Source organism: Pelophylax lessonae (genome assembly GCF_965119305.1).
Source record: "Pelophylax lessonae genome assembly, chromosome: 12".
Taxonomy (NCBI): domain Eukaryota; kingdom Metazoa; phylum Chordata; class Amphibia; order Anura; family Ranidae; genus Pelophylax; species Pelophylax lessonae.
Window position 1 is genome coordinate 102156745 of NC_138779.1, and position 14487 is coordinate 102171231.

At 41.1% G+C, this 14487-nt stretch overlaps 1 protein-coding gene across 1 annotated transcript in view; it reads left to right on the forward strand.

Moving 5' to 3' along the window:
• Positions 1-9656: 9656 nt before the first annotated feature.
• LOC309567913 (BAR/IMD domain-containing adapter protein 2-like) overlaps positions 9657-14487 on the forward strand; it is a 252556-nt gene continuing 247725 nt past the window's right edge. The window contains exon 1 of the mRNA XM_082273449.1: positions 9657-9735. The gene's annotated coding sequence lies outside the window, so the exon portion shown is untranslated. The remainder of the gene's footprint in view (positions 9736-14487) is intronic.

Sequence of the window (14487 nt, forward strand, 5' to 3'; positions counted from 1 at the left end):
AGAGCGCCTGTGATCCTGCTATATAGGATCCCAGGTCTCTATGGTCATTTCACAAGCCCATCCTCCATACAGTTAGTAAACACTCCCCTAGGGGTCACACTTAATCCTTTGATCACCCCTAGGTTAATCCCTTCCCTGCCAATGTCATTATTACAGTAACAGTGCATATTTTTTTAGCACTGATTACTGTAGTAATGTCACTGGTCCCCCCAAAAGTGTAAAAAATGTCAGTTAGGCGTCCAATCTGAACGCCGCAATGTCCTGCTAAAAATCGCAGATCTCTGCCATTAGTAGTAAAAAAAAAAAAAAAAAATATATATATATATATATATATATATATATATATATATATATATATATGACATACATCTTTCCCCTAGTTTGTGTAGCTTTTGCGCAAACCAATCAAAATTAGTTTATTGCGTTTTTTTTTTTTTTACCAAAAATATGTAGCAGAATACAAATGAACCTAAGAGGATGAAACATTTTGATTTTTACATTTTTTGGGGGGGAATGTTATATAGCAGAATGTGAAAAATATATATATTTTTTCAGAAATGTCGCTCTTTTTTTGTTTATAGCACAAAAAATAAAAATCGCACAGGTGATCAAATGCCACCAAAAGAAAGCTCTATTTGTGTAAAAAAAAAAAAAGGACATCAATTTTATTTTGGTACAGCGTCGCACCACGGCGCAATTTTCTGTTAAAGTAACGCAGTGCCGGATCGCAAAAAATGGCCTGGTCATTGAGGGGGCAAATTGTTCCAGTCCAGAAGTGGTTAAAAATAGCATGTTTTACATTTACAGTTTTTCCAGTATACACGTTGTGTAGTGTTTTGATCACATATTCATTTAGCAATAATAAAAAAAAGTTGTGTGCAGTCATGGCAAACAATGATACTACTACAAGGCTAATACATTTTACTATGCATTGAGTTATGCTTTGTAATTTCCTATAGTATCATATTTAGATACTTTATTGTTAGAGACTGCATTTTTCAGAGATGCGACGGGCAGTGTGGCTTAGCATGTATTTTCAAATTATTGCAACCAAAAGTTTTCGATAAATGACAAATGAAGTGAATCTTCCTTTTACTTATTCATTTATTTTATTTTTTTAATGAAGAGGTTCACAAAACAGGACCATAGACTGTCCATACACAGCACTGTCAATACGAGTAAAGAAGCAAACATACATGTACAGGCACAGTTTGAAAGAACTAAAAGAAATGCAATAATAGACAGTGGTATTCAATAATATGAATGCAATGGGAAGAACTCCACGTGACGACAACAATAAGTAATGTCAGACTGTTCTAAGGAGATTAAACAGAAGAATCCCTGGCTACCGACCCGTAACTGACCCTGGCTCCTCAAAGCTTCTTTTTTAAGGTATGATTAAGAAGGAGGGGGTGAGGTATAAGGGTGTGTTGATGTGGATGGGGAAACGGAGAAGAACCAGACTGAGGTGAAGGGGGAAAGGTGTCAGGGGAAGAAGGAGGAGGGGAGGATAGGAAAAGTCGATGGGGGATAAATCTAGGGTGAAGAAGGAAAAAGAGTAAAGAATTCCGGTGAACAAGGGAACCACAGGGGCGGTGGCAAGAGAATAGAGCCCTGGGAGGGGGGAAGACAGAGCATGAGGAGAAATAATATGGAGAATGAGGTTCAGATTATCAGTGCAGTCCAAACAGTGCCCACCAGTGCTGACAATGTATGCCCACCAGTGCTGCCAATAAGTGCTAATCAGTGCCTCCTCATCACTGCCACCTATCAGTGCCGCCTTCCAATGCCTATCAGTGCCGCCTGCCAATGCCTATCAGTGCCACCTATCAGTGCAGCCTCATCAGTGCCCAACAGTGCCGCCTCATCCGTGCCCATCAGTTCAACCTATCGGTGTCCATCAATGCCTATCAGCGCTACCTTATTAGTGCAACCTCATCAGTGCCCATCAGTGCAGCCTCATCAGCGCACATCAGTGAAAGGGGAAAAATGACCTGTTTCCATAATTTTATAAGAAACTATGAAAAATTTTTTTTTTTCATAATTTTCGGCCTTAATCTATTTATTTAGTAAAAAAACAAAAAACCTGATGATGATTAAAATTTTTTTTTGGTAAAAAAAACACTAAGATTAGTGTTGAACTTTCCTTCTGCTAGTTTGAGGTTATGTCCCCGTGTTCTTGATCTTGGCTTCATATTAAAGATACTGCAGTCCTGAACCTTATACGCCCGCTTAATGTATTTGAAGGTTTCATTCATGTCTCCACTTTCCCTTCTTTCATCCAGACTGTACATATTAAGTTCCTGAAGTCTCTCCTGATATGTTTTATCCCTCAGACCTCTCATCATTTTTGTTGCCCATCTCTGGAGATGTTCTATTCTATGAATACATTTTTGTGGGTGAGGTCTACAGAACTGGAGACAGTATTCTAAATGAGGTCTAACTAAAGATGCACATATTTAGAGGAATCAGGACCTCCTTCCTCCTACTGGTGACCCCTATGACAATGTATTCAAGAATTCTATTTTCTTTTCTCACTGCATGGCCAGATTGTTCATTTTTCAATTATTTGAAACAAGTACCACCAAATCTTTTTCCTCTGTAGTGACAATCGTATACGCTATCTAAGAATTCCTTTTTCCGAGTGCATTATTTTACATGTAGAAACATTGAACTGCAATTATAAGTGTAGCACCCTCCTTGTTAGGTGCTAGGTTCAAAGCATTTTATGCTCCATCTGCTTATCAGGGGAGCCTGATCTATTAGGTTGCCTGTTGCTAGTTCCCAGGTGTGATTCACTGGGTCTGGGGGAGTGTCCCCACTGTATCCAATAGGGGAGCTTGTTGGGCAGTGGAGAAAACCTAGCCAGTGACACATTGGCTTTTGTGGGAGTCCCAGTGGGGGGCACTCTTGCAGTGCACCCTGGGATTGCTCATAAAAGCTGAGGGGACATGTAACAGGGCGTCTTTGGTGGAGGGCTGTCTCTCCGCCTGTTGCATGAGGAAAGTGGTCTTAGGCGGTCAGCCTGGTGAACCAGGTGTGTGGAGCTGAGCTGCAGAGGATCCTGTAAAGCTGACAGTGGAGCTGCTGGCAGAGTCTTCTGGGAAAAACAGTGTCCGTGAGTACCAGGGGACTTTCCAAAGGGTCTGTCCAGGAAGGGGACCACTCCAGTGAAGTCAGAGGATAAAGGGTCAGCTCACACAGTGTTTAAGACTAAAGGGGATGCCATGTAAAACCCTGAAGAGTAGGGAAAAAGGGGGTGCCAAGTAGGACCCTGAAGAGTGATACACAGTACAGTGCAGTTTGCTTAATTCTAATTCACTTTAGTGGCATGGTGAAGCAGCGGCCTTGCCGCTTTCATCTGTAATAAGAAGTCCCAGTAATTGTGCATAGTTTATACAGTTGGAGTATCCCACTCATCCCTTCTCCTATCCCAGTTCTCAAATGAAACAACAAAAAAACAAAACCCCTGGACTGTTTTCTGACTGAGCCAAGCACTTAGAATATGCTAAATTGTCAAGTTGTTGATATGGGTAACCCAGGGGAACCCGTAACCAGCAGCTCCCACGGGAGTAGTGCTACATGATAATATTATAGTGCCCCATCATCAGTGTCGGTGGGAGGAATTGTATCCTGTTTTGGTGTCAAAAAGAGAAATATTGCCCAAAGTGCCAATTAAAGGGCTGCATCTATCCCATGACCACAAATTAGGGGTATGGAGATATATATATTTTATAATATATATAACGTTTTATACTTCTCACAGTTGGTTGGTGAAGATATTTTTCAGTTTCTTAATTGATATAGTCTTAAAGGCTAAGTTCAACTTTACCAAAAAAATTGTGAATGTAGATAAGTGGCTTTTGTGGTTAGATTTCCTTCAGATTTACCTTTTCTATGTAGTGCAAGGGCCTGCCAGATTGCATACAAATTGAAAGTGTTTAGGGTTGACCTCATATTATATGGTTTTGGTAAGTCTAAAGGAAAAAGTCTTCAGAAAATCTTATAGTGTGTATGGCCCATTAAGCTTTGACCAAAGTTGAATACTGCCCTATACTGTAGATGTAGACCATTTATGTACCTCCCAATGCCTGATTAAAAAACTCCCAGAGATTGCATCATTCCATCCTGCTTTGTTGTTAGGGTGTTGCTAAGAGACTCCAAGCTGTTCCTGTTCACTTCCACCATCACAGTAGCAAGCTCTTTCAATGATTCAAACACCGTCAGATGTGCTTTCTCTCCCCTGACACAGTAACTTTGAGCTGTAACAGCTGGGAGCTTCTTAGCAATCTCCTACCTACAAGGTAGGGAGGGATTATGCCAATTCTTTAAGTTTTTCAACCAGGCTTCAGGAGGTACCTAAATGGTCTACATTGAGTTTTCAGTCAGGCTTCGGGAAGTATGTAAATGTCCTACACCTATAGCAGGGGCATTATTCAGCTTTGGCCAAAGTTGCGCGTTTTTATCTGCAGACAGCCCTTACCTGCATAGGCAGGTTTTCAGCAAACGTGACCTATTCCTTTAACATCTTCCTGCCCATGCTATAGCCAAAAGACAGCTATATTATGTGCATACTTTACCGGGAGGGCTGCAATGGACGTCGAGTTGCCCATGTGCCTTCTGCAGTGCGTGGGTAGCATGTCCTGTGATCGCTGAGTCATTTGGACTCAGCTGATCACAGATCGGGGTAGAGGGCCAATCATAGAGTGGTTTTCTTTAGTCAGGCTGGCAGCGTGTGGAGAAGAGAAGAGAGCCAATAACCAGCTTGTGTTAGAGGGACATCTTCACTGATAAATAGGCCCCTGATTATCAGTGTCCTGATTATCAGTGCAGTCCCAACAGTGCTGTCAATCAGTGCCCATTAGTACCTCCTCATCAGTGTCACCTATCAATGCTGCATATGAATTCCCATCATTGCCACCTACCAGTGCCCATCAGTGCTGCCTGTCAGTGCAATCTATCAGTGCCCTTCAGTGCAGCCTCATCAGTGTCTCCTCATCAGTGCCAATCATTGCCACCTATCAGTGCAGTGTCACCAGAGCACATCAGTGAAGGAGAAAAATGACCTGTTAGCAAAATTTTATAACAAACTATGATTATTATTTTTTTTTTTTTTAATTTTCGGTCTTTTTTTCATTTGTTTAACAAAAAAATAAAACCCCCAGTGGTGATTAAAAAGAAAGCACTATTTGTGTGAAAAAGTGATCAAAAGTTCATATGGGCACAGTGTCCTCACAATTGTCACTCAAAGTGTGACAGCACTGAAAGATGAAAATTGGCCTGGGCAGGAATGGGGTAAAATGTCTAGTAGGCAAGTAGTTAAGTTGCGCCATTGCCAGCAAGCCTTCAGTAATGTACCCACTGTGTAGCAAAAAGACTTGACATCAATTTTTATCTCTGCTCTACATTATCCCAAACTAGGAAAAAAAAAATGATTTTTCTGGAGTAACACTTTACCTTCTGACTGCTTCTAACACATACCTTGCCCACATCCTCCACTGCCCCGCCAACTTTTTGCCGGAGCAGGTGGAGTCTCAATCTTCAAACTGTATTATGTGCCATGCCATGTAACTATAAAATCCAACAGGATGAGTGAGATCCTTTCATAGCCATGCAGATTTGGAAACCTGGGAATCTTGATACAAAGATCTTACTGCTGTAGCACTGTCCCTTTTGGATTCCCCTGGGTTAACCGTAGAAACTGCAAGCAGAAATAGCACTTTACGTTCTTGGCTCAGTCAATGATCAGTCTAGGGGTTGATGTTTTTGTTTTTTATTTTATATTGGGAATTAGGGATGATCGAACTTTTCAAAAGTTCGGTTTGACCAGAACACCTGAACTTCCCGAAAGTTCGGCCTGGATTTCAGAACCCCATTGAAATCAATGGGACCCGAACTTCGGGAATCAAAAAACACCATTTTGAAGCCCTAAAACCCAATAAATGCCCCTAAAAAGTGCCTAGGGTTCTGGGCCATGCCCCAGGGACTATTAATCACACAAAAAAAAAGTTCTTAAAAATTGTCATTTTTGATAGAGAGCCAATTATTGAAAAAAATATTGAAAAAAAAAAATGAGATTTCTTTGGATTTAGTGTCTGGTGGGTCTAAAAAGTGTACCTGTGAAGTTTCAGCTCTGTAGCATGTCCAGAACCAGAAAAAAAAAAGTTTGTTTGTATTAGAATTGCAATAGAACAGGATAGTGGCTCCGCTATTTTCACACCTTGCCGGTTTGTAGCAGGCGTTTTTTTGGGCATTTTTTTGGGGGTCTTTGGAGGCAGGCATAACATCAGAACTTCTGTGTAGGGGTATATATACACACACACATGTATGTATATATACACATACACATATATAGGTGTGAAAGTAGCAGAAACCTATGCTTGCGCTAATGAAATAATTAACACCCATATGGCTTCTCTGCTATAACACCTATATATGTGTATGTGTATAAATACATATAAGTGTGTGTGTATATATACCCCTATACAGAATTTCAGATGTTTTGCCTGCCTCCAAAGAACCCAAAAAAATGCCCAAAAAAACGCCTGCTGCAAAAACACACCTGGGCGTTTTTGTAGCTGGCGTTTTTTTGGGCATTTTTTGGGCGTCTTTGGAGGCAGGCATAACATCTGTAGTTCTGTGTAGGGGTATATATACACACACACATGTATGTATATATACACACATACACATATATAGGTGTGAAAGTAGCAGACACCTATGCTTGCGCTAATGAAATAATTAACACCCATATGGCTTCTCTGCTATAACACCTATATATGTGTATGTGTATAAATACATGTAAGTGTGTGTGTATATATACCCCTATACAGAAGTTCAGATGTTATGCCTGCCTCCAAAGACCCCCAAAAAATGCCCAAAAAAACGCCTGCAACAACACACCTGGGCGTTTTTTTTGGCGCAGGCGTTTTTTTGGGCATTTTTTGGGGGTCTTTGGAGGCAGGCAAAACATCTGAAATTCTGTATAGGGGTATAAATACACAGACACTTATATGTATTTATACACATACACATATATAGGTGTTCTAGCAGACAAAACATATGGGTGTTAATTTTTTCACTAGCGCAAGCATAGGTTTCTGCTACTTTCACACCTATATATGTGTATGTGTATATATACATACATGTGTGTGTATATATACCCCTACACAGAAGTTCAGATGCATAGGTGAGCGCAGCCTATTAAATTAGGGTGTGCACCCCAAAGCTCAAACACGTATTTGTGTGTGTCTACATACTGTATATATGACCCCAGCACATTTATCTCCCTGCCGGCACATTGAAAGGCAAATGCCTAAAGACTTCTCTTATGGGAGAGCCAGTAAGAAAGACATTTTTGTCATCTTCCTGCCAGCACAAAAAAGTGATAATGTTAATGTACATGGGGTGATTAGGGTGTGCCCAGGCACACCTGGCACACCCTGTGCGCACGCCTATGTTCAGATGTCATGCCTGACTCCAAACATATCCTCATAAAAGCCCTATAAATGCCTGCAACAAAAAGCAGGGTGACAGGGACAAAGCCACTATCCGGTTCTATAAGTGTTCTAAGAGAAACGATCTTTTCTCTTGAGCGGTCACCCTGACATGGAAGGGTTTTGTCACCCTGCCATAGCAGTCAGAGTCAGTTTACCCTACACTACACTACAGTCACCCTGGCACTTAACACTTTCCCTACAGAAACTAGATTTTTGAATCTAACTATAGTGGAAAATAGTACCCTAACTACACTAGATATCCCTTTCCTCACACTTATAATTGCTAAATGACACTTTGAGAGCAGAAGTAACAGAACTGCTTCCACTCTCTTCCACAGCCCTGTATTAAAATGGTAGAGATTTGGCGGGGCCATCTTATATACTCTGGGGCGTATTCACTAATGATTGGCCTCTGGACCCCCTAGCCACTCCAGTCACATTCCTAGCATTCTCCTGCCCCCTAAATTGGCTTTTACTGATGGTTCTGGTCCAATCACGGGCTTTTAAAGCCCAGTTCCTGTCCCATTGCATTTTGGTCGGTTCTGGTTGCCAAATTCCAAACTTTTTCAGCAAAAAGTTCGGAATTCGGCCGAACCTTGAACAGTCAATGTTCGGGTCGAACCGATGGTCGACCCGAACCATTCGATCATCCCTAACACTTAACACTTTCCCTACAGAAACTAGATTATTGAATCTAACTATAGTGGTATATAGTACCCTAACTACACTGCATATCCCTTTCCTCACACTAATAATTGCAAAATGACACTGGAGCAGCAGAAATGCTTCCACTCTATTCCACAGCCTCTGTAGTACAGTGCTAGAGATTTGCGGGGCTATGTTATATACTGGGGGGCATATGGGGCGCGTATTCACTCCTGATTGGCCTCTGGACCCCCTAGTCACTCCAAATTGCTTTTACTGATGTTTCTGGGCCAATCACGTGCTTTTAAAGCCCAGTTCCTGTCCCATTGCATTTTAGACGTTCTGGTGGACGAATTCCGAACTTTTAGCACAAAAAGTTCGGAATTCGGCCGAATTTCGTACAGCCAAAGTTCAGGTCGAACCGATGGTCGACCCGAACCGTTCGATCATCCCTAATTGGGATGGGAGAAGGGATGAGTGGGATACTCCAACACTTGAACTATTCACAATTCTGAGGACTTCTAACTTGAGGATGCGGCAAGGCCGTTACTTCATCCTGCCACTAGATGAATCTAAAGTAAATGTCTATTATAGTATTTCTCTTCAGGGCACTCACCTAGTACCCCCTTTCCTCCAGCTGACACCCGTCCACTGACTACACTACTTCGGAGTGGTCCCCTTCCTGGACAGACCCTTAGGCAAGATCCTCTGTACTCACGATACTGCTTTCCAGATACTCGCAATGCCTTGACTCCTCCAGTCAGCTCTCCTGGACCTCTGGGCTCAGCTCCACACTTTCTGGTTCACCAGGCCAACTGCCTGTGACCACGCACCAAACACTTCAGAAGAGGAGGCAGCCGCCACCCTCCTTCTGGGACTCTGCTTCCCACCAAAGACCTTGTGCACACATGCCCCTGGCTTTATATACCACACCCCACAATGCATCGAGGCAGCCGTCTGTGCCAATCCCTGGGGCTATATCAAAGCCTGTGTCCTCATTGGCCAGGTTTCCTCCACTGTCCAATGTGCCTTCCCATTGGGCACTCCCTCAGACCATATGAATCACACACTGGGCACACTGAGCAGACCTAACTCACAGATTCTGCTCCCTGTTAAGCAGAGTGCAATATAGAATTTACCTGCTGCCCCTCTGATGGGCAGACAGAACCAAAAACTATACTCACTCTCTAGTACCTACCTAGGAGGATGCTACACTGCCAAAGTCCCCTAAAGATATGAAAATAATTGCTGATGGGTTATTCAATTCACCAACATCCACATAGGGCTGAAATGAGTTTTAGGTGGACTGACCCTTTAAGAGAGCTGTATAATCTCATAAGTAGAAATCCTAGTATAAGTAATAATAAAGTATCAGTCATTATATCTAGAACCCATGTAAAGTGTGCCTTTGGGCTCAGTAAAACAGGTGCATACATGCTCTCACACATAATACTGGCCTGAATTAATATACTCCAGTTCAGATGATCACACTGCAGTACTGTTCTGAGCTGCCAGAGACTATACTGAATCAGACCCACAAAGGAAGCTTAACACAGGCCTGCAGGCTTGTAGAGGGATACCCTGTGCAGAGGTAAGTAATTCATTCATCCCTTATCATACGGAAACATACACACATGCACATTAAATACGAGTAGGTGCATGAAGCAGATCATGTCTTTATCAGAATCATCTGTGTGCTGCTTAGGATTCTTTTGTAAAATCCCAAATAGCACATGATTTGCAGTGTTCAGATATGATTCATCAATTACAGGACAGGTGTATTTGTAGGAAGAATAATAAAATATAATAATACATATTATTCTAAAAAACAAAACCAGAATCCTGAATTACGAAGGGTATGAGGTGTTTATAGGCTACAAGAATTTTTTTATTTCTCCTTCTCTCCTACGTTTCTTTTTATTATCTTACTACACTAAATGACCCCACGTGGCCGATTATAATGATAGATGGGGAAGTTCGAAGGATTCAGTGTCAAGAGGGAAGTGGCAAAGAGCAAGACTAACCGAAGAGATGCAAGGGGGGTTAACTGCAGAACTGGACCTGTTTTATCAAAGTGTCTGAAATAAAAACTGCATGCTTTGCCCCACAGCAATAAGAATCAATGTTTCCTATGGAAGGTGATTTTTTTTTTTTTTTATATATACTAGAGTATACCAAACAACTCATGCCAGAGAGGGTTAATATGCAAATTTCAGTATGCTTTGGCCAATAGCAACCTGTTATATTGTATCTTCATTTTCAACTAAAAGACAGTTTTATAAATTAGGTTTGATGAGCTTACAGCTTTTGTTGTAGATTCCACTTTGTTTTCAGGAATATTGTCACTATATAATAAAGGAAACTTATCATGATAAAAATATGGAAGCTGCCATTGATTACTTTGTTTGTCATTCCTATCCTTGCTTCACTGCTTATTACTGCACATATCCGGAATAAGCATGTGTACATTAGAGGGTCTATGTATAAAACATTTACTGGTTGAATGTGACACACATATGCAGGGCCGCTGATAGGGGGGGACCACCAGCCCTCTTGTAGGGGGCCCCGAGCACACAGAGGGGCCCACACAGAGAGGGGGATTAGTGATGGACAACAAATACAGAAATCTTTCTCCAGCACCTGAATCTGATCTGTCCCTCTCCCTGCTATCAGCTTTTATCTGTTGAGAAAGAGACAGTCGTCCCTTCACTAATCCCCTCCCTTGTGTGCCCCTCCCCTCCCAGCACTTATCTCTGCTCAGGAGTTTATTTGTAAATTGTAACTTTGTTTCTCTCTCTCTGTCTCTCTGATCACTGAGCTCCAACTGCCCAGCCTGTATATTTTTCTCATCTCATCTTCTTTTTTATTTAACATAGTTTTTTTTTTTTAGATTTAGCAGGAATTATGCGACTTATGTTATATTTGTGTCTGCTAATAGTGATTTTGTTGTAATTTTAGATAAATATATCTTTAATATTTTCTTGAGGGGGCCCTGCCAGGTAGTCTGTACGGGGCCCCGCGATTTCTAACAGCAGCCCTGCACATATGCACAGCTCCAACACAATTTGCCATATTCTGTGTTAAAGAACTATCTTGTAAAATTATTAGCACCATCTAGTGGTCATATTGTGGTAGTTGTTTTTTAACAACTCTGAGAAAAAAAAGGAATTTTGGCTACTAGATGGCATTTGCAAACTTACAAGATAGTTCTATAACACAGAATACTGCATATTTTGTTGGAGCTGTGTGGATGTGTGTCAAATTCATTTGGCAAACTTGTTTTCATAGACCCCTAGGTGTCCTGATTTCTAAAATGCACATACTTGTTCTGTGTCAGTGAGAAACCAAGCAGGATGGATAATGATGAGAAACCAGGCAGGATGAGGTGGGAAACTGAGTGGGATGAGTATGGATAATGATGTCAAACCCATAACTTTAACCAAAAGTAAAGCCGTCCATACATGGATTAAAATTTGGCTGGTTCAGCAGGGACTGGCTGGCATTCGATCCATTTACAGGCAGACTGATTGTACCCAAGTCATTCCATTGAACCACTTGGGTACAACCAGCCTGCCTAATTTTTTTACATTTGATTACTGCAGGCTGCTAACAGTAATCATTTTGTTCTACTGGCCGGGAAGGCTCCCTGCCCACTTGCTGGCAGAACACAATAGTGCTGCGGTAGGCATTCCCCATCAATGCTGACTGTGTTGATGGGGGAATCAAGCGATTTTCTTTTCTTCCACCCATGGTGGAAGGAAAAAAAAATAAATCATCTCTAGGCTGCTAAAGTTTATAGTTGTAGCTCCTGAATTCCAGCCTGATGGGTTCCTTTTAAAATCACATCTGAAATCTGCAGATTAACGTTTCCTTGTACAATGCCCAGTGCAAATCGAATGTTCAACTACATTCTATATAAGTTACCAGAGTTTCAAAGTGAAATCTGGGGACACCCTAGTGACCCTGCCAACTTTTAAACATGCTGATAAAATTACACCCACATTTTTAGTCACACACGCAAAATCAAGCCCCCATTTTTAACACTTTCTCAAACAATTGGTCACAGACTTTTGGAACAAGAGGCAGACATTCAATGCCTTTGGGCACCATGAGTAGAGAAGTGATGCAGCGTGCATATTGTGGTATTGCAGTGAATTATAGGTGTGGCCAAAATGCAGTATCAGTGGGAGGTGCTTAAAGGGGTATGGGTACATAAAAGCTAAGCCTACTCTGTGAAGAGTCAGTAAGTAATGCACTGAGAACATAGCTCAGAAGTGCGTAACACACAGAATTCAGGGGTCAGAAGTGAGTAACGTACAGAGTGCAGAGGTCAGAAGTAGGTAAGGCATAAAGTGCAAGGGTCAGGAGTAAGAAAAGCACAAAGTGCAGAGGTCAGAAGTATGTAAGGCATAGAGTGCAGGGCTTAGGAGTAAAAAAGGCACAGAGTGCAGAGGACAGAAGTAGGTAAGGCATAGAGTGCAGGGTTTAGGAGTAAGCAAGGCACAAAGTGCAGAGGTCAGAAGTAAGTAAGGCATAGAGTGCAGGGTTTAGGAGTAAGCAAGGCACAGAGTGCAGAGGACAGAAGTAGGTAAGGCATGGAGTGAAGGGTTTAGGAGTAAGCAAGGTACAAAGTGCAGAGCTCAGAAGTAGGTAAGGCATAGAGTGCAGGGGTCAAGAGTAAGCACAGCACAAAGTGCAGAGGTCAGAAGTAGGTAAGGCATAGAGTGCAGGGTTTAGAAGTAAGTAAGGCACAGAGTGCAGAGGTCAGAAGTAGCTAAGGCATAGAATGCAAAGGTCATGAATATGTAATGCACTGGGAGCAGAGCTCAGGGGTAAGTAATGCACAGATTGTAGTGGTCAAGAGGAACTAATACACATGGTGCCACTCAGGCAAAATAACCTACTTCTGTGTAGAAACTAGTGTGTTTGGTAATCATATACACTCACAGATTGCCCCCTATGAACCTTTTGCTACCCTTGTCAGTTGCCTTCGAGACCAACAGATCTGGGCCTGGAGCCCATAAGACTTTTCACTTTCCTGAGTGGTTCTGGGGTGGATCGTTCAGCCCCTGCACCAATGGCTTCCCCTTGCAGTGGGATACGGTATACAGGTTAGGAACACAACTCTGCCACACCCCAATCAATATTTGCATTCATTTGTCTCCTATTTACACAGTCTACAGCACTACCTTATCAGCTGACTAAGTGACTTCTTAATAGTGATCATAATGATGGATCTAAAGCACACTATTAGCATACCTCCCAACTTTTTGAAATTAGAACACCTATTACCAAAAGTATGTATGCATAGGACACACCCCTTGCCACACCCTCATAAAGTAGAAGTATACACAAAAAAATGATTAGTTTTATCCACAAGTGCTTTTTTTCCACCACTACTATTCCTTTTTTATTGGCTTTACAAATTTACAAATGCAGTAATTTAGAAAGTGGATGAAAAGTTTAGCACTGAGAAACAATTTTTGAAAGATAAAAAGTGCCTTTTATATACAACTATATAGATCAGACCAAAATGAGGGATAAATAAGGAGGAAAGAGGGACTTTTTCCAAATTAGAGACAGTCCCTCGAAATCCGGAACAGTTGGGAGCTTATGCTTTTAGGATTGTATGCCTCATTTAGCCTAAGGATCTTTTTATGCAGGCTTTCCGATTAGGTTCTCCTGTCGGTTTTTCATGCAGACCCAGACTTGTATAAAGTACTCAAAATTTCTACTTGAGTAAAAGTACAAGTGCTCGATCAAAAAGTGACTTGAGTAGAAGTGGAAGTGCTCGCAGAAAAAGTTACTTAAGTAGAAGTACTAAAGTATTCAACATTTTTTTTACTTAAGTATTGCAAGTAGTTTTTTCAAAAAATTTGCTACTTAAGTACTAAAAGTAAAAAGTACCAGTAGTTTTGAAAAAAAATTTCTACTCAAGTACTGAAAGTAGAAGTACAAGTACTGTGTTATGTAGTTATTAAAGAAAGAAGTCAAAAGTTTGAACATCATATTGTTTTTTATTATTTCAAATGATTTATTCAAATGATTAACCTGTGTTTGTTAGTAGTTTCTTGATGCACTTTAAGCGCTGTAGCACAATTTATTTGTTTGTTTCATATTTTCTTTTTATTGGAAAGATTTGGTATAGCAGCTTTTATTATACACAGCCTTTATTTTCATATGCGCTGATTTACAAATGACATTATACACATTTTTTTGAGCTTTATGCAACCTGCCATCTACTGTTCTGGCAGTGGTAATTTTTTTAAAAGTAACGAGTAACTATGCAGCACAAAAAAAAATACTTGAGTAGAAGTATCGAAATCATCGAAAAAATGTAGTG